The sequence below is a fragment of the Passer domesticus genome, unplaced genomic scaffold (genome assembly GCF_036417665.1).
Source record: "Passer domesticus isolate bPasDom1 unplaced genomic scaffold, bPasDom1.hap1 HAP1_SCAFFOLD_336, whole genome shotgun sequence".
Classification (NCBI taxonomy): domain Eukaryota; kingdom Metazoa; phylum Chordata; class Aves; order Passeriformes; family Passeridae; genus Passer; species Passer domesticus.
Genome location: NW_026990115.1, coordinates 1407 through 25956, shown reverse-complemented (window position 1 = coordinate 25956; position 24550 = coordinate 1407). Strand labels below are relative to the sequence as shown.

Sequence of the window (24550 nt, the reverse complement as noted above, 5' to 3'; positions counted from 1 at the left end):
TTTAGCAAAGATATCAGAGGTTTTATTAACTGTATTGGGAATGGGGGTCTTTGTAAATAAGTGTGGTAGCTAGGTTGTGGGAAAATGGAATTGACATTTTTGGTGGCATTTTTGGGTGTTGTCCTTTCAGAAATTTATGATTGTGTTCCTGATTGTAGCCGTGACCAAGGGACCACAGCCCGGTGACTGCGGGACATTGCCAGCGAGAGAGGCGGCCTTCCTTTGCAGCGGACGTGGCTTCTCATCCCAGGATGCTCGAGAGGTAAGTCGAGGGCTGTGCCACGCTGAGGGGATGGAAGCGAGGTGCTGGGAGGGCCTTTTGAGTAGTTTCTTGGGAGGCAGGGATGTGCAGGAGATGGCCCCTTAGGCCACATGGAGGAGAAGTCTCCCAGTGCTGAGGTGCTCAGGGCAGAGCGGTCCCGGTGCCTGTCACTTGTGTCACTTGTCTGTCGTGCCTTCTGTGTCTTTTGGATGTCTCGTGTCACGTGTCTTGTGCCTTAGTCCTTTGAGGGGCTTATGGTTTGTCCTGTTCTGTGTCACGGGTGTCTGGGTGTTTGGGCCGATGCCGCTCTGCCCTGCTGCAAAGCCTGGTGTAGGTATCATAGGAGAAGTCCTGGGGGCCTGGAAAGATGCTGGTTTTTTCTGGAAGAATTACGTGAGAGCAGAAAAGTTACAATGGCATTGCAGTTGCCTGCACAGAAAAGACCCAGGGAAGTGGAACACAGCCAGGTGGTTTTGTGTGGCACCACAACTGAGAGCATCAGTTAGGTGAGGAGGCGCGAGCAGCTCCCCGCTTTCGCAGACACAGTAGAAATGTCAAGCAGTTTCGCCCTTTTCCAGACCACTGGCACGTGCTTGGGGACAATAAGCTGTATTTTTTACAGCCAGGTCTTCTGAGCCGCACTCCTCCTGCTCTGGGGTGGCCGCTGCTCACTGATCACGGTGAAAACAACCTTGTGTCCCGGCACCCTGCAAAATTCCCAGCTTAGATGGCACTGAAGCGCAGCTTTGGCTTTCAGGCATCTCCCTTGCAACCTGTGCCTTGTGTGGTCTCTGCAGGGAATTAGTTATTAATTAATTGCTTCCAATTTTTTTTTAATTTCCCAAGAATATCAGGTGACTTTTACATCCTCTGCAGAGATCTATCTGCCTGGGAGGAGAAGCAGAGGCGACCACTGAAAAGTGGCACGTGAGCTCTGGTGAGGACTGCTGCTCCGCCTGCCTTGGTGTGGGAACTGCTGAGCTGCCGTTCCTGTGGTGGGAGTGTTTCTCCTCTCATGCAGGCAAGGCAGAGACCTGCCAGGTAAGGAGCAGGTAAGGTTTAAGTGACGAGATGTCCCAAGGAAGAAGTGACATGACAAAAGGAAATGGCCTCGAGTTGCAGCAGGGAAGGCTTAGATTGGATTGTAGGAAACACTTCCTCACTGGAAGGGTGGTGAGGCATTGGAGCAGGCTGCCCAGGGAAGTCCCCGTCCCTGGAGACATGGAAAGGATGTGTAGACGTGGTGTTTAGGGACCTGATTTGGGGGTGGGGGGGGCTTGGCAGTGCTGGGGCAACGAGGGAGGGAGGCAGGGAGGGAGAAAAATCCTCTCTTAACATGTACCAATTAATCTGTGAAACTCATCACGGCAGGACAGCACGAAGACTGAAAGTGTGATAAGGTGTGGAGTGAAATGGAGAATCCGAGAAGTGACAAGAGCATCCGGTGCACAGGGGGACTGTGCATTTTGCTTTTTGCTTGGATTTCAACTCCAAAGTTGTGAGGAATTTGGAATGAGATGGGACATTTCAGAAGAAGACCAAGGAGAGGAAGAAGAAGTTGTTGCAGTCCTGGCGAAATCTTTTTTTCCTAGCTAATAAAAGAAGTTAGTGTGGGGAAAAAAAAAAAAAAAGTATTTTTTTTTCCTTCACTCGTATATTCTTTGGTGGTGGATGTATGGTGTGTTGTTTTCCTTTTCGGTATTATTAACTATGTGCAATTTGGTTTTGGAGTGAAGATAACCTTATGGATGGGGTTGGTTTGTATTTGAGGTAGAATTAATTTCAGTAGGTTTCCTTAACAGACTTCTGAGATGTATGATATTGGGATTTTGGTTGTGTTCCTTGTATGTGTAAAGATACAGATTTGGTAGGGCTAGCTGGGCTGCTGGAGTTTTGGGTGGTAATTTATTAGATGGCTTTTGCTGGATGCCATTTTTAATTTTTGAAAGTTTTTTTTTCATGTAGCAGTTTTAAAGTGGTTTTTAAGAATTCATAGTATTGTTTTATATTGTTTCTGCTTGGTGTATGATGAGGGATATGGTGTACCTCTTGAACGTTATGCTTTTGGTGTTCATAAGTTTCGATTTATTTCTGGATAAATGTTTTTTGTTTTTTTTTTAGTTTTAGTTTTTGGGCTCAGGCGCATTTATGTGGTGGGTTTCTATAGGCAATTTTTAAAAATCTGTGTAGTGATCTTTTAAAGTATTTTAATATTCAATTTTTATTATGCTTTTAATTGGCTTTTTAGAAATTCTTTTTATGGATTATTGGTTATTATTTGTGAGTTAGCATAAAGGTAGAGCTTTGGGGGCTTTTTTAAGACGTGTTTAGGGTCAGTTGTACAGTTTGGAGTTTAGTGAGTTGGTCTGATGTATTTTTTATGCCATTTGTTTTTATTAGCAGTTATTTCATTTTAAATGTGTATTTGAGTTTTTTGGGTTTTTGAGATGTTGGTTGAGGAGGAAGTTTACGCTTATAAATGATGGAGGTTTTGGGGTAATAATAATGGGATTTTAAAATTGATTTATAGTTGGGTTTATTTGAATTTTGAATGGGGTTAAGTGTGGTGGGATCCTTGTTCTCTTAGTAATAGAAACAGGTTTTGTTTTGAAACGGTGTGACGGGGCGAGCGTGTACTGCGGCCTGGTGCTGAGCAGGGCGTGGTGGTTTTGTGCTGCTGATGTGTTAGGTCAGTGAATGCATATGGTTTACTGTATAGTTTAAAATAGAAATAGCTTCAAATTTTAAAAGAAAAATGAAATTATAATGATAAAAATAAATACAGAAAACAGATCAATACATAAAACTATAATATATAGTGTACTATTGTAAAGATAATATGATATATAAAATGCTGTCTCTTGTATGTCTATACAAATATATAAATATAGATTGTAAATATAAAAATATTTAAATATAGTTTAAAATAGGGTGTTTTTTTGTTTTTATTAGGTTGTAGGCAGGGGTTTTTAATAAATAGTATAAATATAATTAATCTGAAAATATAAATCAAATCTAAGCATATAGAATATATATAACAATAGGTATAAATATTCAATATAAGTAATCTAATTTAATAGATGATATAAAATAATATTATATTTTCTAGAGTATATATAAAGAAAATTATAAATGTCTATGTAAATATAATTATGAATGATATAATTTAAATATTTTAAAATATGGTTAAAATAAAGGGCTGTCTTTGGTTTTTATTTTGTTAGAGGCAGGGGTTTTATTTGAAATTATGTAAAGTAGCATAGAAATATAAATCTAAATATAGAAATTCATAATAAAGGTATAAAGACAGATAATTATAATTAAAGCATAAATACAAATTTAAATATATGTAAGTAATATGAAGGTAAGTAATATAGAATATAAATAATATTATAGAGCGATAGAAACTATAAATATAAATGTGAATATAAATATGAAAAAAGATAAATATTAAAATATGTAAATATAATTTAAATAAAGGGGTTTTTGGTTTTTATTTGGTTAGAGACGGGGTTTTCATTTTAAATAATATAAATATGGATATTGTTTCATAATCATCAATACGGAAATCTATAATCAGGATATAAAAATATATATAGAAATATAAAATATAAATAAAGTAATGAGAAGAGATCTAGTAGAATACAAGTAACACTGTAAGTCAATATACATTTTAAGTGTAAATGAATATAAATTTTGAAAGTAATTAAAAAAAAAAAATTAAACACAGTTTAAGAGAAAGAAGTTCTTTTTGGCTTTTCTTTGGATAGCTGCAGGGCTTTTATTTTAAATAATGTGTGTTACAGAACTAAAAATATGAATCCAGAAATATAGAATCAATATATAAAGAAATGCATAAACATATATAAGTAAAGTAATATGAGTAGATGTAATATAGAATATGAATTTATCTATAAATTTATAAATAGAAATGTAGAACTAAACATGATATATCCATGTACATTATGAATATAAAAGTGAATATAAATATGAAAAAATATAACAGTGCAATATATTTAAATATTGTTTAAAAGAAAGGCTTTGTGGGGTTTTTTTGGTTGTTACTGGGTTAGAGGCAGGGATTTTTTTTTTTCCCCCTTCCGGGTTGTTTTGGGGCATTTATTTTAGAAGAGGTTTTGGAGGGGATCCCCCCGGTTCGTTTTAGCCCCGCCCGCAGCCCCGCGGCGTGCGGCGCCCCCGGCTGAGGCGGGCGGCAGCGCCGCCGCCTTGTGGCCAGAGCGCGGTACTGCAGCTCCCTCCGGCTGAGGCGGGCGGCAGCGCCGCCGCCTTGTGGCCAGAGCGCGGTACTGCAGCCTCCCGACAGGCAGCCGAGGGGCGGCGGCGAAAACGCCTCTCTGTGCCGCGCTGCTGCAGCGGCCGACGGCGTGGGGGGGGTTCGGCCGGGACGCGCTCGACCTTCTCAAGATGGCGGCAAAAAAAAGAGCGGGAAAGTCGAGGACCTCCGTCCGTTTACTGGACTGCCTGCGTGGCACCCCGAGGCCAGAGCAGCAGCGGCGGGATTTTCTGTGGCGATTCAAGTGCTGTGGACACGGGCTGTGCGCTCAGCGGCACCGAGAGCTGAGGTATTTCGGCGAGTTTCTGACAGGCACAGGCGAAAACGGCTTTCTCTGCCGGGGGCCTGTCGCGGCCGCCATCTTGGGAGTGGCGTGTCGCGTCGTGTCGCGGACCGGCTTGACCTTCTCAAGAGGGCGGCCAAAAGGGCGGGAAAAATGAGGCCCATGGTGTGTCTATTGAGCTGCCCGCACGGCGCTCCATCGCCGGCGCGACCCCGGAGGAATTTTCTGTGGCGACTCACGTGCTGTGGACACGGGCTGTGCGCTCAGCGGCGCCGCGGGCGGTGGCGTTTGTGGCGGGCGCTGACAGGCTTGAGTATAGACGCCTCCCTTTGCCGAGGGCTTCTCGCGGCCGCCATCTTGAGAGTGGCGTGTCGCGTCGTGTCGCGGACCGGCTTGACCTTCTCAAGAGGGCGGCCAAAAGGGCGGGAAAATCCAGGTTAGCCGAGAATAGCCGAGTGTAGCCGAAGAGCCGACGATAGCCGAGTTTTGCCGACAATAGCCGAGTGTAGCCGAAGAGCCGACGATAGCCGAGTTTTGCCGACAATAGCCGGGTGTTGCCGAACAGCCGACGATAGCCGAGTTCAGCCGAAGTGCCGAAACAAGCCCAGCTTAGACCAACAGCCGAACCAAACCGCCGCTGCACGTACGTGTTTTAATCGCGTAACCGGGCGGACTCGGGAAAGCCGACAGGCGGAGTAGATTTCTGTTTGGTCTGTGTCTGTCAGGAGCGGGCTGTGTGCTGGACAGGGAGCGACGCTGTCGGAGCGTGGCGACAGCGCCAGCTGTGAGCTCTGAGGATGATGAGGGCTCCGAGCAGCCCCAGCCCTGAGCTGCGAGGATGAGGAGGGGGCGGCTCCTGCCGGGAGGAGGCTGTTTTAGGGGGGAAGGGGTTGCCTGAGCTCCCTTTTGCCTGGAGCTGCTGAGCAGAGGGGTTTATGGGGGGCTCCCGGCGCTGTCTCGTGGAAGGACGCCGAGAGCTTCTCCGAGGGTCTGGGGGAACACCTGGATACGCCCTTGGATGCGTGGAGCATTGCTCAAAGGAGGTGCCGAGGAACAAAGCTCCGTGCCGGGAAGCAGCAGCCGAACAGGTGAGCTCGTGTGGATTTGTAGCGGGGACTTTTCTCCTTTCCTTTTCCAATTTCATCTTGCCAATCCCTCCCTGGTGCCCTCTGGGAAAAAAAAAAAAAAAAAAAAAATTCTTGTCGTATGATGGGTGATTTGAGGGTAGGCCCCCCATTTTCATCATCCTAAGGTCTAAATTGAGGGGGCAGCGCTGTCGTCCCTCCTTTTCAAGGGTTTGAACTGAGGTCAAAATCCCCCTTTGACCACAGTTGGAGGAAAAGCCCTTTTTCTGCTACCGTCGGGGATGAAATTGCAGGGGAGAACACATTAATTCGCCCTGGCTGAAGCGGGCTGAGCAGCCCGCGCTGCCTCAGTTTCGGGGCTCGGCTGAAGGAAGCTGCAGCTCTCGCAGCCTTTGCGGGGTTGAAGTGGGGCCGTGCCGCTGCCTTTGAGGGCGCTTCTTGTGCCCGCGGCCCGGCCCCGAAGGTTGCGGCGCGGGAGCGCTCCTGGCGCGGCCCGGGCAGTTGCTGCGCTGGGAGGGGAGCGCGGCCGGGCTGCCGCGGGAGTGCCGGAGCCGCGCCGGTGCGAGCCGTGCGGAGCCGAGGGGAGCCGTGCCGGGCCGGCGGGCGGCAGAGGCGGCACGGGCGCTGCGCTGGCCCCGGCCGCTGCCGGCCGCTCCGGGCGCGGGGCTCGGGCGCCGCCGGGGCCCCCTGGGCCCGGTGCCGGCCCCGCCGGGCAGGGGCAGCGGGCGGGGCTCTCCCGGCGCGGCGCGGCCCCTGCGTGCCGGAGGAGCCGCCGGAGGAGCCGCGTTCCCGCCGGGAGCCGCGGCTTTAATTATGGAAAGTTCTTTTACGTCGTGGCTTTGAGGTGGTTTGTAGGAATTTACTGTATCATTTTGTTTGCAGTTGGTGTATCGTGAACTTCTTCGATGTTTTGGTTGTTGGCTCAGGCGTTGGTGACAAGGCTGTTTTGGAATTGAGTTTTGTTGTCGCTTTTTTTTTTTTTTTTTGGTGGGGTATTATGCTTTTAAACGATATGTTTTTTATAGTTGACTATGGTTTTTATGGATCGTGAAGCTTGAAGTGGAAGGTAGGTTTTAAATTCCCTTGTGGTGGCTTTTATTAGCGTATGTAGTGTTTGTTTCTAGGTAGTGTCCTGTAGTAAATTTGTGCGGCTTTAAAAGTTCATATTATTGCATTTTTGTTTATCATATTATCGGGGTTTTATGTATTTGGTTTGTTTGATTGTAGTGTATGTTTTATGGTTACGAATAGTTAGGGAGGTATTGTTTCTGGTTACATTTATCCTTTGGCTTTGTGTTTATTTCTAGGTGGTATTTTTGTTTTATTGGACGGAGGAATTTTGGGTTTATTGAGTCAGGAATAATTTTTTTGTTAATTCTAGTTTGTTTGTTGGGGGTTTTTTTTTGTAGTTTGACTTGTTTTGTTTTTGCTTTTTATTGGTTTTATTTTTGGGGACGTGGGTATTTATATGGTGGGTTTTTTTGGTAGTTATTTGAGTAGGTTTTTTTATTGTTTTCAATTTTTATTGTATCGTTAATTTGTTTAGTTATTAAGTTAATTTTATAGAGTATTGCTGCCTCCTTGAGTTAGCGTAGAGGTAGAGATTTGCTTATTTTTTTTAATAACATGAGGGGTCTGTTGTACAATTTGGAGTTTAGTAAGTTGGTTGGGTTTCTCTTTTTTTAGTGGTTTCTGGCATTTGCTGTGTGGTTTCCTATAGGGTTGGTTTTTAATTTTGTTCCATTTTTTGTGATGTGATAAGAATTGTTAGTGAAAAGAGTGTAGTGTGTTTTTTTTTTTTTCACTAGTATTTGGTTGCATGGTGGAGTTTTTTCGGTTTGTGGGGGTTTTTTTGGGTTTTTTAAAATTTTTCCTTGTTGCCTAGAGATTAAAGTTTTGTTTTTTGGGGTTAATTTGTAACTATTTTCACGGTTTTAGTGTGGTTTAGATTTGTGATGTGGGTGCAATGTATGATGAGAGTAATATTATGTGGAATTGATGGCAGGGTCGAAGACAGTTTTGTATAGCATATGCATTTTAATAATGGTAGTTGGGATGGTCAGAGGAATTGCATTTTAGTGTTTGTTTTTGAGGTGGTCTGGGGTTTTATTAGAGGCTAGGGGGTTTTTTTCGCTGGTGGAGCTATTCTGACTTTTTAATGATATTGGTGGGAATTTCATGCTGTTTCTTTTGTTATTTTACTTTTAGGAATTGGATCTTTGCAGTAGGCTTTTTGGTTTTGTATTTTTTCATGATCAAGTTGTTTTTGAGGAGAATTTGGATGAGTGTTTCAATTATTTTTGCTATACTTTTTATCTGATGTTGGTTTATTGTGAATGTTTTGGAGGTGATTTTTTAGTTTAATTTAGCTGCATTTACAGTAGATGGTAGGACTGTGTTTTTGTTTTTGGTTATAGGTGTATTGTATGTTCTTTAAGTGAAGGTAAATGGTAGTTTGTATTTGTTAGAGGAAATGTTAGGGGAAAATGTATTGGTAATGTTAATAATGGCGTGTTATTTTGTGGTTTTGGATTTTAGTTTGTATTGGAGTTTTAATAAGTTTGATACAGTAGTGTTTAGTGGTGGAGTTATTTAAGGTATGTCAGCTTATGGTTCTTTTTAATTTGTTTTAGATCTGTGCATGGGTTTAATGGGGTTCTTGAAAGCTGAGTAGGTTTTGTTGATTACTTTTTGGTGTTTTAGTTTATGGAATATTTTTGGATGGGAGTTCAAGTGTTTTGAGTTGCTTGGTCTTGCTGGAGGTGTATTGTTGAGGAGATAATGGTTATTTGTAGGGTTGTTTTTAAAGAAGTTTTGTTGTAGCTTGTCCTAGATAGTTGAGGTTAGGTGTTTATTTGTTTGATGGTTCTTGGCATTATAGTAGCTATTCTAAGGGTTTGTGTTTTTTTGGTGTTTGAAATATTTCTTTTAGACAAAGTTCATGTTCAGAATGTATGAATTTTTGGGTCAAAATAGAACTTATGAATTTTATTTGTAGTGTGGGTTTTATAGGTTGTATTACAGTTAAACTTTATATTTGTATTAGGTTAGTAAAACAAATAGGTTTGTTTTCTATTTTATGATAAGGATAGCGTATACTGTGTACAGGTGTTCATTAAGGTATTATATTTTAGCAGGTCTGAAGTGTTAAGTTAATGAATTTATATAGTTCACCAGACAGGGATTATTTGTGTTTATTTAGTTAGAGGCAGGGCTTTTTTAGCTTTAAGGGTGATTTTAGCAAAGATATCAGAGGTTTTATTAACTGTATTGGGAATGGGGGTCTTTGTAAATAAGTGTGGTAGCTAGGTTGTGGGAAAATGGAATTGACATTTTTGGTGGCATTTTTGGGTGTTGTCCTTTCAGAAATTTATGATTGTGTTCCTGATTGTAGCCGTGACCAAGGGACCACAGCCCGGTGACTGCGGGACATTGCCAGCGAGAGAGGCGGCCTTCCTTTGCAGCGGACGTGGCTTCTCATCCCAGGATGCTCGAGAGGTAAGTCGAGGGCTGTGCCACGCTGAGGGGATGGAAGCGAGGTGCTGGGAGGGCCTTTTGAGTAGTTTCTTGGGAGGCAGGGATGTGCAGGAGATGGCCCCTTAGGCCACATGGAGGAGAAGTCTCCCAGTGCTGAGGTGCTCAGGGCAGAGCGGTCCCGGTGCCTGTCACTTGTGTCACTTGTCTGTCGTGCCTTCTGTGTCTTTTGGATGTCTCGTGTCACGTGTCTTGTGCCTTAGTCCTTTGAGGGGCTTATGGTTTGTCCTGTTCTGTGTCACGGGTGTCTGGGTGTTTGGGCCGATGCCGCTCTGCCCTGCTGCAAAGCCTGGTGTAGGTATCATAGGAGAAGTCCTGGGGGCCTGGAAAGATGCTGGTTTTTTCTGGAAGAATTACGTGAGAGCAGAAAAGTTACAATGGCATTGCAGTTGCCTGCACAGAAAAGACCCAGGGAAGTGGAACACAGCCAGGTGGTTTTGTGTGGCACCACAACTGAGAGCATCAGTTAGGTGAGGAGGCGCGAGCAGCTCCCCGCTTTCGCAGACACAGTAGAAATGTCAAGCAGTTTCGCCCTTTTCCAGACCACTGGCACGTGCTTGGGGACAATAAGCTGTATTTTTTACAGCCAGGTCTTCTGAGCCGCACTCCTCCTGCTCTGGGGTGGCCGCTGCTCACTGATCACGGTGAAAACAACCTTGTGTCCCGGCACCCTGCAAAATTCCCAGCTTAGATGGCACTGAAGCGCAGCTTTGGCTTTCAGGCATCTCCCTTGCAACCTGTGCCTTGTGTGGTCTCTGCAGGGAATTAGTTATTAATTAATTGCTTCCAATTTTTTTTTAATTTCCCAAGAATATCAGGTGACTTTTACATCCTCTGCAGAGATCTATCTGCCTGGGAGGAGAAGCAGAGGCGACCACTGAAAAGTGGCACGTGAGCTCTGGTGAGGACTGCTGCTCCGCCTGCCTTGGTGTGGGAACTGCTGAGCTGCCGTTCCTGTGGTGGGAGTGTTTCTCCTCTCATGCAGGCAAGGCAGAGACCTGCCAGGTAAGGAGCAGGTAAGGTTTAAGTGACGAGATGTCCCAAGGAAGAAGTGACATGACAAAAGGAAATGGCCTCGAGTTGCAGCAGGGAAGGCTTAGATTGGATTGTAGGAAACACTTCCTCACTGGAAGGGTGGTGAGGCATTGGAGCAGGCTGCCCAGGGAAGTCCCCGTCCCTGGAGACATGGAAAGGATGTGTAGACGTGGTGTTTAGGGACCTGATTTGGGGGTGGGGGGGGCTTGGCAGTGCTGGGGCAACGAGGGAGGGAGGCAGGGAGGGAGAAAAATCCTCTCTTAACATGTACCAATTAATCTGTGAAACTCATCACGGCAGGACAGCACGAAGACTGAAAGTGTGATAAGGTGTGGAGTGAAATGGAGAATCCGAGAAGTGACAAGAGCATCCGGTGCACAGGGGGACTGTGCATTTTGCTTTTTGCTTGGATTTCAACTCCAAAGTTGTGAGGAATTTGGAATGAGATGGGACATTTCAGAAGAAGACCAAGGAGAGGAAGAAGAAGTTGTTGCAGTCCTGGCGAAATCTTTTTTTCCTAGCTAATAAAAGAAGTTAGTGTGGGGAAAAAAAAAAAAAAAGTATTTTTTTTTCCTTCACTCGTATATTCTTTGGTGGTGGATGTATGGTGTGTTGTTTTCCTTTTCGGTATTATTAACTATGTGCAATTTGGTTTTGGAGTGAAGATAACCTTATGGATGGGGTTGGTTTGTATTTGAGGTAGAATTAATTTCAGTAGGTTTCCTTAACAGACTTCTGAGATGTATGATATTGGGATTTTGGTTGTGTTCCTTGTATGTGTAAAGATACAGATTTGGTAGGGCTAGCTGGGCTGCTGGAGTTTTGGGTGGTAATTTATTAGATGGCTTTTGCTGGATGCCATTTTTAATTTTTGAAAGTTTTTTTTTCATGTAGCAGTTTTAAAGTGGTTTTTAAGAATTCATAGTATTGTTTTATATTGTTTCTGCTTGGTGTATGATGAGGGATATGGTGTACCTCTTGAACGTTATGCTTTTGGTGTTCATAAGTTTCGATTTATTTCTGGATAAATGTTTTTTGTTTTTTTTTTAGTTTTAGTTTTTGGGCTCAGGCGCATTTATGTGGTGGGTTTCTATAGGCAATTTTTAAAAATCTGTGTAGTGATCTTTTAAAGTATTTTAATATTCAATTTTTATTATGCTTTTAATTGGCTTTTTAGAAATTCTTTTTATGGATTATTGGTTATTATTTGTGAGTTAGCATAAAGGTAGAGCTTTGGGGGCTTTTTTAAGACGTGTTTAGGGTCAGTTGTACAGTTTGGAGTTTAGTGAGTTGGTCTGATGTATTTTTTATGCCATTTGTTTTTATTAGCAGTTATTTCATTTTAAATGTGTATTTGAGTTTTTTGGGTTTTTGAGATGTTGGTTGAGGAGGAAGTTTACGCTTATAAATGATGGAGGTTTTGGGGTAATAATAATGGGATTTTAAAATTGATTTATAGTTGGGTTTATTTGAATTTTGAATGGGGTTAAGTGTGGTGGGATCCTTGTTCTCTTAGTAATAGAAACAGGTTTTGTTTTGAAACGGTGTGACGGGGCGAGCGTGTACTGCGGCCTGGTGCTGAGCAGGGCGTGGTGGTTTTGTGCTGCTGATGTGTTAGGTCAGTGAATGCATATGGTTTACTGTATAGTTTAAAATAGAAATAGCTTCAAATTTTAAAAGAAAAATGAAATTATAATGATAAAAATAAATACAGAAAACAGATCAATACATAAAACTATAATATATAGTGTACTATTGTAAAGATAATATGATATATAAAATGCTGTCTCTTGTATGTCTATACAAATATATAAATATAGATTGTAAATATAAAAATATTTAAATATAGTTTAAAATAGGGTGTTTTTTTGTTTTTATTAGGTTGTAGGCAGGGGTTTTTAATAAATAGTATAAATATAATTAATCTGAAAATATAAATCAAATCTAAGCATATAGAATATATATAACAATAGGTATAAATATTCAATATAAGTAATCTAATTTAATAGATGATATAAAATAATATTATATTTTCTAGAGTATATATAAAGAAAATTATAAATGTCTATGTAAATATAATTATGAATGATATAATTTAAATATTTTAAAATATGGTTAAAATAAAGGGCTGTCTTTGGTTTTTATTTTGTTAGAGGCAGGGGTTTTATTTGAAATTATGTAAAGTAGCATAGAAATATAAATCTAAATATAGAAATTCATAATAAAGGTATAAAGACAGATAATTATAATTAAAGCATAAATACAAATTTAAATATATGTAAGTAATATGAAGGTAAGTAATATAGAATATAAATAATATTATAGAGCGATAGAAACTATAAATATAAATGTGAATATAAATATGAAAAAAGATAAATATTAAAATATGTAAATATAATTTAAATAAAGGGGTTTTTGGTTTTTATTTGGTTAGAGACGGGGTTTTCATTTTAAATAATATAAATATGGATATTGTTTCATAATCATCAATACGGAAATCTATAATCAGGATATAAAAATATATATAGAAATATAAAATATAAATAAAGTAATGAGAAGAGATCTAGTAGAATACAAGTAACACTGTAAGTCAATATACATTTTAAGTGTAAATGAATATAAATTTTGAAAGTAATTAAAAAAAAAAAATTAAACACAGTTTAAGAGAAAGAAGTTCTTTTTGGCTTTTCTTTGGATAGCTGCAGGGCTTTTATTTTAAATAATGTGTGTTACAGAACTAAAAATATGAATCCAGAAATATAGAATCAATATATAAAGAAATGCATAAACATATATAAGTAAAGTAATATGAGTAGATGTAATATAGAATATGAATTTATCTATAAATTTATAAATAGAAATGTAGAACTAAACATGATATATCCATGTACATTATGAATATAAAAGTGAATATAAATATGAAAAAATATAACAGTGCAATATATTTAAATATTGTTTAAAAGAAAGGCTTTGTGGGGTTTTTTTGGTTGTTACTGGGTTAGAGGCAGGGATTTTTTTTTTTCCCCCTTCCGGGTTGTTTTGGGGCATTTATTTTAGAAGAGGTTTTGGAGGGGATCCCCCCGGTTCGTTTTAGCCCCGCCCGCAGCCCCGCGGCGTGCGGCGCCCCCGGCTGAGGCGGGCGGCAGCGCCGCCGCCTTGTGGCCAGAGCGCGGTACTGCAGCTCCCTCCGGCTGAGGCGGGCGGCAGCGCCGCCGCCTTGTGGCCAGAGCGCGGTACTGCAGCCTCCCGACAGGCAGCCGAGGGGCGGCGGCGAAAACGCCTCTCTGTGCCGCGCTGCTGCAGCGGCCGACGGCGTGGGGGGGGTTCGGCCGGGACGCGCTCGACCTTCTCAAGATGGCGGCAAAAAAAAGAGCGGGAAAGTCGAGGACCTCCGTCCGTTTACTGGACTGCCTGCGTGGCACCCCGAGGCCAGAGCAGCAGCGGCGGGATTTTCTGTGGCGATTCAAGTGCTGTGGACACGGGCTGTGCGCTCAGCGGCACCGAGAGCTGAGGTATTTCGGCGAGTTTCTGACAGGCACAGGCGAAAACGGCTTTCTCTGCCGGGGGCCTGTCGCGGCCGCCATCTTGGGAGTGGCGTGTCGCGTCGTGTCGCGGACCGGCTTGACCTTCTCAAGAGGGCGGCCAAAAGGGCGGGAAAAATGAGGCCCATGGTGTGTCTATTGAGCTGCCCGCACGGCGCTCCATCGCCGGCGCGACCCCGGAGGAATTTTCTGTGGCGACTCACGTGCTGTGGACACGGGCTGTGCGCTCAGCGGCGCCGCGGGCGGTGGCGTTTGTGGCGGGCGCTGACAGGCTTGAGTATAGACGCCTCCCTTTGCCGAGGGCTTCTCGCGGCCGCCATCTTGAGAGTGGCGTGTCGCGTCGTGTCGCGGACCGGCTTGACCTTCTCAAGAGGGCGGCCAAAAGGGCGGGAAAATCCAGGTTAGCCGAGAATAGCCGAGTGTAGCCGAAGAGCCGACGATAGCCGAGTTTTGCCGACAATAGCCGAGTGTAGCCGAAGAGCCGACGATAGCCGAGTTTTGCCGACAATAGCCGGGTGTTGCCGAACAGCCGACGATAGCCGAGTTCAGCCGAAGTGCCGAAACAAGCCCAGCTTAGACCAACAGCCGAACCAAACCGCCGCTGCACGTACGTGTTTTAATCGCGTAACCGGGCGGACTCGGGAAAGCCGACAGGCGGAGTAGATTTCTGTTTGGTCTGTGTCTGTCAGGAGCGGGCTGTGTGCTGGACAGGGAGCGACGCTGTCGGAGCGTGGCGACAGCGCCAGCTGTGAGCTCTGAGGATGATGAGGGCTCCGAGCAGCCCCAGCCCTGAGCTGCGAGGATGAGGAGGGGGCGGCTCCTGCCGGGAGGAGGCTGTTTTAGGGGGGAAGGGGTTGCCTGAGCTCCCTTTTGCCTGGAGCTGCTGAGCAGAGGGGTTTATGGGGGGCTCCCGGCGCTGTCTCGTGGAAGGACGCCGAGAGCTTCTCCGAGGGTCTGGGGGAACACCTGGATACGCCCTTGGATGCGTGGAGCATTGCTCAAAGGAGGTGCCGAGGAACAAAGCTCCGTGCCGGGAAGCAGCAGCCGAACAGGTGAGCTCGTGTGGATTTGTAGCGGGGACTTTTCTCCTTTCCTTTTCCAATTTCATCTTGCCAATCCCTCCCTGGTGCCCTCTGGGAAAAAAAAAAAAAAAAAAAAATTCTTGTCGTATGATGGGTGATTTGAGGGTAGGCCCCCCATTTTCATCATCCTAAGGTCTAAATTGAGGGGGCAGCGCTGTCGTCCCTCCTTTTCAAGGGTTTGAACTGAGGTCAAAATCCCTCTTTGACCACAGTTGGAGGAAAAGCCCTTTTTCTGCTACCGTCGGGGATGAAATTGAAGCGGAGAACACATTAATTCGCCCTGGCTGAAGCGGGGTGAGCAGCCCGCGCTGCCTCAGTTTCGGGGTTCAGCTGAAGGAAGCTGCAGCTCTCGCAGCCTTTGCGGGGTTGAAGTGGGGCCGTGCCGCTGCCTTTGAGGGCGCTTCTTGTGCCCGCGGCCCGGCCCCGAAGGTTGCGGCGCGGGAGCGCTCCTGGCGCGGCCCGGGCAGTTGCTGCGCTGGGAGGGGAGCGCGGCCGGGCTGCCGCGGGAGTGCCGGAGCCGCGCCGGTGCGAGCCGTGCGGAGCCGAGGGGAGCCGTGCCGGGCCGGCGGGCGGCAGAGGCGGCACGGGCGCTGCGCGGGCCCCGGCCGCTGCCGGCCGCTCCGGGCGCGGGGCTCGGGCGCCGCCGGGGCCCCCTGGGCCCGGTGCCGGCCCCGCCGGGCAGGGGCAGCGGGCGGGGCTCTCCCGGCGCGGCGCGGCCCCTGCGTGCCGGAGGAGCCGCCGGAGGAGCCGCGTTCCCGCCGGGAGCCGCGGCTTTAATTATGGAAAGTTCTTTTACGTCGTGGCTTTGAGGTGGTTTGTAGGAATTTACTGTATCATTTTGTTTGCAGTTGGTGTATCGTGAACTTCTTCGATGTTTTGGTTGTTGGCTCAGGCGTTGGTGACAAGGCTGTTTTGGAATTGAGTTTTGTTGTCGCTTTTTTTTTTTTTTTTTGGTGGGGTATTATGCTTTTAAACGATATGTTTTTTATAGTTGACTATGGTTTTTATGGATCGTGAAGCTTGAAGTGGAAGGTAGGTTTTAAATTCCCTTGTGGTGGCTTTTATTAGCGTATGTAGTGTTTGTTTCTAGGTAGTGTCCTGTAGTAAATTTGTGCGGCTTTAAAAGTTCATATTATTGCATTTTTGTTTATCATATTATCGGGGTTTTATGTATTTGGTTTGTTTGATTGTAGTGTATGTTTTATGGTTACGAATAGTTAGGGAGGTATTGTTTCTGGTTACATTTATCCTTTGGCTTTGTGTTTATTTCTAGGTGGTATTTTTGTTTTATTGGACGGAGGAATTTTGGGTTTATTGAGTCAGGAATAATTTTTTTGTTAATTCTAGTTTGTTTGTTGGGGGTTTTTTTTTGTAGTTTGACTTGTTTTGTTTTTGCTTTTTATTGGTTTTATTTTTGGGGACGTGGGTATTTATATGGTGGGTTTTTTTGGTAGTTATTTGAGTAGGTTTTTTTATTGTTTTCAATTTTTATTGTATCGTTAATTTGTTTAGTTATTAAGTTAATTTTATAGAGTATTGCTGCCTCCTTGAGTTAGCGTAGAGGTAGAGATTTGCTTATTTTTTTTAATAACATGAGGGGTCTGTTGTACAATTTGGAGTTTAGTAAGTTGGTTGGGTTTCTCTTTTTTTAGTGGTTTCTGGCATTTGCTGTGTGGTTTCCTATAGGGTTGGTTTTTAATTTTGTTCCATTTTTTGTGATGTGATAAGAATTGTTAGTGAAAAGAGTGTAGTGTGTTTTTTTTTTTTTCACTAGTATTTGGTTGCATGGTGGAGTTTTTTCGGTTTGTGGGGGTTTTTTTGGGTTTTTTAAAATTTTTCCTTGTTGCCTAGAGATTAAAGTTTTGTTTTTTGGGGTTAATTTGTAACTATTTTCACGGTTTTAGTGTGGTTTAGATTTGTGATGTGGGTGCAATGTATGATGAGAGTAATATTATGTGGAATTGATGGCAGGGTCGAAGACAGTTTTGTATAGCATATGCATTTTAATAATGGTAGTTGGGATGGTCAGAGGAATTGCATTTTAGTGTTTGTTTTTGAGGTGGTCTGGGGTTTTATTAGAGGCTAGGGGGTTTTTTTCGCTGGTGGAGCTATTCTGACTTTTTAATGATATTGGTGGGAATTTCATGCTGTTTCTTTTGTTATTTTACTTTTAGGAATTGGATCTTTGCAGTAGGCTTTTTGGTTTTGTATTTTTTCATGATCAAGTTGTTTTTGAGGAGAATTTGGATGAGTGTTTCAATTATTTTTGCTATACTTTTTATCTGATGTTGGTTTATTGTGAATGTTTTGGAGGTGATTTTTTAGTTTAATTTAGCTGCATTTACAGTAGATGGTAGGACTGTGTTTTTGTTTTTGGTTATAGGTGTATTGTATGTTCTTTAAGTGAAGGTAAATGGTAGTTTGTATTTGTTAGAGGAAATGTTAGGGGAAAATGTATTGGTAATGTTAATAATGGCGTGTTATTTTGTGGTTTTGGATTTTAGTTTGTATTGGAGTTTTAATAAGTTTGATACAGTAGTGTTTAGTGGTGGAGTTATTTAAGGTATGTCAGCTTATGGTTCTTTTTAATTTGTTTTAGATCTGTGCATGGGTTTAATGGGGTTCTTGAAAGCTGAGTAGGTTTTGTTGATTACTTTTTGGTGTTTTAGTTTATGGAATATTTTTGGATGGGAGTTCAAGTGTTTTGAGTTGCTTGGTCTTGCTGGAGGTGTATTGTTGAGGAGATAATGGTTATTTGTAGGGTTGTTTTTAAAGAAGTTTTGTTGTAGCTTGTCCTAGATAGTTGAGGTTAGGTGTTTATTTGTTTGATGGTTCTTGGCATTATAGTAGCTATTCTAAGGGTTTGTGTTTTTTTGGTGTTTGAAATATTTCTTTTAGACAAAGTTCATGTTCAGAATGTATGAATTTTTGGGTCAAAATAGAACTTATGAATTTTATTTGTAGTGTGGGTTTTATAGGTTGTATTACAGTTAAACTTTATATTTGTATTAGGTTAGTAAAACAAATAGGTTTGTTTTCTATTTTATGATAAGGATAGCGTATACTGTGTACAGGTGTTCATTAAGGTATTATATTTTAGCAGGTCTGAAGTGTTAAGTTAATGAATTTATATAGTTCACCAGACAGGGATTATTTGTGTTTATTTAGTTAGAGGCAGGGCTTTTTTAGCTTTAAGGGTGATTTTAGCAAAGATATCAGAGGTTTTATTAACTGTATTGGGAATGGGGGTCTTTGTAAATAAGTGTGGTAGCTAGGTTGTGGGAAAATGGAATTGACATTTTTGGTGGCATTTTTGGGTGTTGTCCTTTCAGAAATTTATGATTGTGTTCCTGATTGTAGCCGTGACCAAGGGACCACAGCCCGGTGACTGCGGGACATTGCCAGCGAGAGAGGCGGCCTTCCTTTGCAGCGGACGTGGCTTCTCATCCCAGGATGCTCGAGAGGTAAGTCGAGGGCTGTGCCACGCTGAGGGGATGGAAGCGAGGTGCTGGGAGGGCCTTTTGAGTAGTTTCTTGGGAGGCAGGGATGTGCAGGAGATGGCCCCTTAGGCCACATGGAGGAGAAGTCTCCCAGTGCTGAGGTGCTCAGGGCAGAGCGGTCCCGGTGCCTGTCACTTGTGTCACTTGTCTGTCGTGCCTTCTGTGTCTTTTGGATGTCTCGTGTCACGTGTCTTGTGCCTTAGTCCTTTGAGGGGCTTATGGTTTGTCCTGTTCTGTGTCACGGGTGTCTGGGTGTTTGGGCCGATGCCGCTCTGCCCTGCTGCAAAGCCTGGTGTAGGTATCATAGGAGAAGTCCTGGGGGCCTGGAAAGATGCTGGTTTTTTCTGGAAGAATTACGTGAGAGCAGAAAAGTTACAATGGCATTGCAGTTGCCTGCACAGAAAAGACCCAGGGAAGTGGAACACAGCCAGGTGGTTTTGTGTGGCACCACAACTGAGAGCATCAGTTAGGTGAGGAGGCGCGAGCAGCTCCCCGCTTTCGCAGACACAGTAGAAATGTCAAGCAGTTTCGCCCTTTTCCAGACCACTGGCACGTGCTTGGGGACAATAAGCTGTATTTTTTACAGCCAGGTCTTCTGAGCCGCACTCCTCCTGCTCTGGGGTGGCCGCTGCTCACTGATCACGGTGAAAACAACCTTGTGTCCCGGCACCCTGCAAAATTCCCAGCTTAGATGGCACTGAAGCGCAGCTTTGGCTTTCAGGCATCTCCCTTGCAACCTGTGCCTTGTGTGGTCTCTGCAGGGAATTAGTTATTAATTAATTGCTTCCAATTTTTTTTTAATTTCCCAAGAATATCAGGTGACTTTTACATCCTCTGCAGAGATCTATCTGCCTGGGAGGAGAAGCAGAGGCGACCACTGAAAAGTGGCACGTGAGCTCTGGTGAGGACTGCTGCTCCGCCTGCCTTGGTGTGGGAACTGCTGAGCTGCCGTTCCTGTGGTGGGAGTGTTTCTCCTCTCATGCAGGCAAGGCAGAGACCTGCCAGGTAAGGAGCAGGTAAGGTTTAAGTGACGAGATGTCCCAAGGAAGAAGTGACATGACAAAAGGAAATGGCCTCGAGTTGCAGCAGGGAAGGCTTAGATTGGATTGTAGGAAACACTTCCTCACTGGAAGGGTGGTGAGGCATTGGAGCAGGCTGCCCAGGGAAGTCCCCGTCCCTGGAGACATGGAAAGGATGTGTAGACGTGGTGTTTAGGGACCTGATTTGGGGGTGGGGGGGGCTTGGCAGTGCTGGGGCAACGAGGGAGGGAGGCAGGGAGGGAGAAAAATCCTCTCTTAACATGTACCAATTAATCTGTGAAACTCATCACGGCAGGACAGCACGAAGACTGAAAGTGTGATAAGGTGTGGAGTGAAATGGAGAATCCGAGAAGTGACAAGAGCATCCGGTGCACAGGGGGACTGTGCATTTTGCTTTTTGCTTGGATTTCAACTCCAAAGTTGTGAGGAATTTGGAATGAGATGGGACATTTCAGAAGAAGACCAAGGAGAGGAAGAAGAAGTTGTTGCAGTCCTGGCGAAATCTTTTTTTCCTAGCTAATAAAAGAAGTTAGTGTGGGGAAAAAAAAAAAAAAAGTATTTTTTTTTCCTTCACTCGTATATTCTTTGGTGGTGGATGTATGGTGTGTTGTTTTCCTTTTCGGTATTATTAACTATGTGCAATTTGGTTTTGGAGTGAAGATAACCTTATGGATGGGGTTGGTTTGTATTTGAGGTAGAATTAATTTCAGTAGGTTTCCTTAACAGACTTCTGAGATGTATGATATTGGGATTTTGGTTGTGTTCCTTGTATGTGTAAAGATACAGATTTGGTAGGGCTAGCTGGGCTGCTGGAGTTTTGGGTGGTAATTTATTAGATGGCTTTTGCTGGATGCCATTTTTAATTTTTGAAAGTTTTTTTTTCATGTAGCAGTTTTAAAGTGGTTTTTAAGAATTCATAGTATTGTTTTATATTGTTTCTGCTTGGTGTATGATGAGGGATATGGTGTACCTCTTGAACGTTATGCTTTTGGTGTTCATAAGTTTCGATTTATTTCTGGATAAATGTTTTTTGTTTTTTTTTTAGTTTTAGTTTTTGGGCTCAGGCGCATTTATGTGGTGGGTTTCTATAGGCAATTTTTAAAAATCTGTGTAGTGATCTTTTAAAGTATTTTAATATTCAATTTTTATTATGCTTTTAATTGGCTTTTTAGAAATTCTTTTTATGGATTATTGGTTATTATTTGTGAGTTAGCATAAAGGTAGAGCTTTGGGGGCTTTTTTAAGACGTGTTTAGGGTCAGTTGTACAGTTTGGAGTTTAGTGAGTTGGTCTGATGTATTTTTTATGCCATTTGTTTTTATTAGCAGTTATTTCATTTTAAATGTGTATTTGAGTTTTTTGGGTTTTTGAGATGTTGGTTGAGGAGGAAGTTTACGCTTATAAATGATGGAGGTTTTGGGGTAATAATAATGGGATTTTAAAATTGATTTATAGTTGGGTTTATTTGAATTTTGAATGGGGTTAAGTGTGGTGGGATCCTTGTTCTCTTAGTAATAGAAACAGGTTTTGTTTTGAAACGGTGTGACGGGGCGAGCGTGTACTGCGGCCTGGTGCTGAGCAGGGCGTGGTGGTTTTGTGCTGCTGATGTGTTAGGTCAGTGAATGCATATGGTTTACTGTATAGTTTAAAATAGAAATAGCTTCAAATTTTAAAAGAAAAATGAAATTATAATGATAAAAATAAATACAGAAAACAGATCAATACATAAAACTATAATATATAGTGTACTATTGTAAAGATAATATGATATATAAAATGCTGTCTCTTGTATGTCTATACAAATATATAAATATAGATTGTAAATATAAAAATATTTAAATATAGTTTAAAATAGGGTGTTTTTTTGTTTTTATTAGGTTGTAGGCAGGGGTTTTTAATAAATAGTATAAATATAATTAATCTGAAAATATAAATCAAATCTAAGCATATAGAATATATATAACAATAGGTATAAATATTCAATATAAGTAATCTAATTTAATAGATGATATAAAATAATATTATATTTTCTAGAGTATATATAAAGAAAATTATAAATGTCTATGTAAATATAATTATGAATGATATAATTTAAATATTTTAAAATATGGTTAAAATAAAGGGCTGTCTTTGGTTTTTATTTTGTTAGAGGCAGGGGTTTTATTTGAAATTATGTAAAGTAGCATAGAAATATAAATCTAAATATAGAAATTCATAATAAAGGTATAAAGACAGATAATTATAATTAAAGCATAAATACAAATTTAAATATATGTAAGTAATATGAAGGTAAGTAATATAGAATATAAATAATATTATAGAGCGATAGAAACTATAAATATAAATGTGAATATAAATATGAAAAAAGATAAATATTAAAATATGTAAATATAATTTAAATAAAGGGGTTTTTGGTTTTTATTTGGTTAGAGACGGGGTTTTCATTTTAAATAATATAAATATGGATATTGTTTCATAATCATCAATACGGAAATCTATAATCAGGATATAAAAATATATATAGAAATATAAAATATAAATAAAGTAATGAGAAGAGATCTAGTAGAATACAAGTAACACTGTAAGTCAATATACATTTTAAGTGTAAATGAATATAAATTTTGAAAGTAATTAAAAAAAAAAAATTAAACACAGTTTAAGAGAAAGAAGTTCTTTTTGGCTTTTCTTTGGATAGCTGCAGGGCTTTTATTTTAAATAATGTGTGTTACAGAACTAAAAATATGAATCCAGAAATATAGAATCAATATATAAAGAAATGCATAAACATATATAAGTAAAGTAATATGAGTAGATGTAATATAGAATATGAATTTATCTATAAATTTATAAATAGAAATGTAGAACTAAACATGATATATCCATGTACATTATGAATATAAAAGTGAATATAAATATGAAAAAATATAACAGTGCAATATATTTAAATATTGTTTAAAAGAAAGGCTTTGTGGGGTTTTTTTGGTTGTTACTGGGTTAGAGGCAGGGATTTTTTTTTTTCCCCCTTCCGGGTTGTTTTGGGGCATTTATTTTAGAAGAGGTTTTGGAGGGGATCCCCCCGGTTCGTTTTAGCCCCGCCCGCAGCCCCGCGGCGTGCGGCGCCCCCGGCTGAGGCGGGCGGCAGCGCCGCCGCCTTGTGGCCAGAGCGCGGTACTGCAGCTCCCTCCGGCTGAGGCGGGCGGCAGCGCCGCCGCCTTGTGGCCAGAGCGCGGTACTGCAGCCTCCCGACAGGCAGCCGAGGGGCGGCGGCGAAAACGCCTCTCTGTGCCGCGCTGCTGCAGCGGCCGACGGCGTGGGGGGGGTTCGGCCGGGACGCGCTCGACCTTCTCAAGATGGCGGCAAAAAAAAGAGCGGGAAAGTCGAGGACCTCCGTCCGTTTACTGGACTGCCTGCGTGGCACCCCGAGGCCAGAGCAGCAGCGGCGGGATTTTCTGTGGCGATTCAAGTGCTGTGGACACGGGCTGTGCGCTCAGCGGCACCGAGAGCTGAGGTATTTCGGCGAGTTTCTGACAGGCACAGGCGAAAACGGCTTTCTCTGCCGGGGGCCTGTCGCGGCCGCCATCTTGGGAGTGGCGTGTCGCGTCGTGTCGCGGACCGGCTTGACCTTCTCAAGAGGGCGGCCAAAAGGGCGGGAAAAATGAGGCCCATGGTGTGTCTATTGAGCTGCCCGCACGGCGCTCCATCGCCGGCGCGACCCCGGAGGAATTTTCTGTGGCGACTCACGTGCTGTGGACACGGGCTGTGCGCTCAGCGGCGCCGCGGGCGGTGGCGTTTGTGGCGGGCGCTGACAGGCTTGAGTATAGACGCCTCCCTTTGCCGAGGGCTTCTCGCGGCCGCCATCTTGAGAGTGGCGTGTCGCGTCGTGTCGCGGACCGGCTTGACCTTCTCAAGAGGGCGGCCAAAAGGGCGGGAAAATCCAGGTTAGCCGAGAATAGCCGAGTGTAGCCGAAGAGCCGACGATAGCCGAGTTTTGCCGACAATAGCCGAGTGTAGCCGAAGAGCCGACGATAGCCGAGTTTTGCCGACAATAGCCGGGTGTTGCCGAACAGCCGACGATAGCCGAGTTCAGCCGAAGTGCCGAAACAAGCCCAGCTTAGACCAACAGCCGAACCAAACCGCCGCTGCACGTACGTGTTTTAATCGCGTAACCGGGCGGACTCGGGAAAGCCGACAGGCGGAGTAGATTTCTGTTTGGTCTGTGTCTGTCAGGAGCGGGCTGTGTGCTGGACAGGGAGCGACGCTGTCGGAGCGTGGCGACAGCGCCAGCTGTGAGCTCTGAGGATGATGAGGGCTCCGAGCAGCCCCAGCCCTGAGCTGCGAGGATGAGGAGGGGGCGGCTCCTGCCGGGAGGAGGCTGTTTTAGGGGGGAAGGGGTTGCCTGAGCTCCCTTTTGCCTGGAGCTGCTGAGCAGAGGGGTTTATGGGGGGCTCCCGGCGCTGTCTCGTGGAAGGACGCCGAGAGCTTCTCCGAGGGTCTGGGGGAACACCTGGATACGCCCTTGGATGCGTGGAGCATTGCTCAAAGGAGGTGCCGAGGAACAAAGCTCCGTGCCGGGAAGCAGCAGCCGAACAGGTGAGCTCGTGTGGATTTGTAGCGGGGACTTTTCTCCTTTCCTTTTCCAATTTCATCTTGCCAATCCCTCCCTGGTGCCCTCTGGGAAAAAAAAAAAAAAAAAAAAAATTCTTGTCGTATGATGGGTGATTTGAGGGTAGGCCCCCCATTTTCATCATCCTAAGGTCTAAATTGAGGGGGCAGCGCTGTCGTCCCTCCTTTTCAAGGGTTTGAACTGAGGTCAAAATCCCCCTTTGACCACAGTTGGAGGAAAAGCCCTTTTTCTGCTACCGTCGGGGATGAAATTGCAGGGGAGAACACATTA

The 24550-nt window shown here is 43.5% G+C and overlaps 1 long non-coding RNA gene across 3 annotated transcripts; it reads left to right on the top strand.

Annotated features, from left to right (window-relative positions):
* Positions 1-269: 269 nt before the first annotated feature.
* Positions 270-22588, top strand: LOC135292404 (uncharacterized). Of its 3 annotated transcripts, none has more exons than XR_010354766.1 (5): positions 270-5927; positions 9319-9422; positions 10299-15087; positions 18478-18581; positions 19428-22588. It is a non-coding gene; the product is annotated as an uncharacterized LOC135292404 (long non-coding RNA). The 3 variants fall into 3 exon arrangements; XR_010354765.1 differs by having other exon boundaries at positions 10269-15087; positions 19458-22588; XR_010354764.1 differs by having other exon boundaries at positions 10269-15087.
* The last annotated feature ends 1962 nt before the right edge of the window (positions 22589-24550 follow it).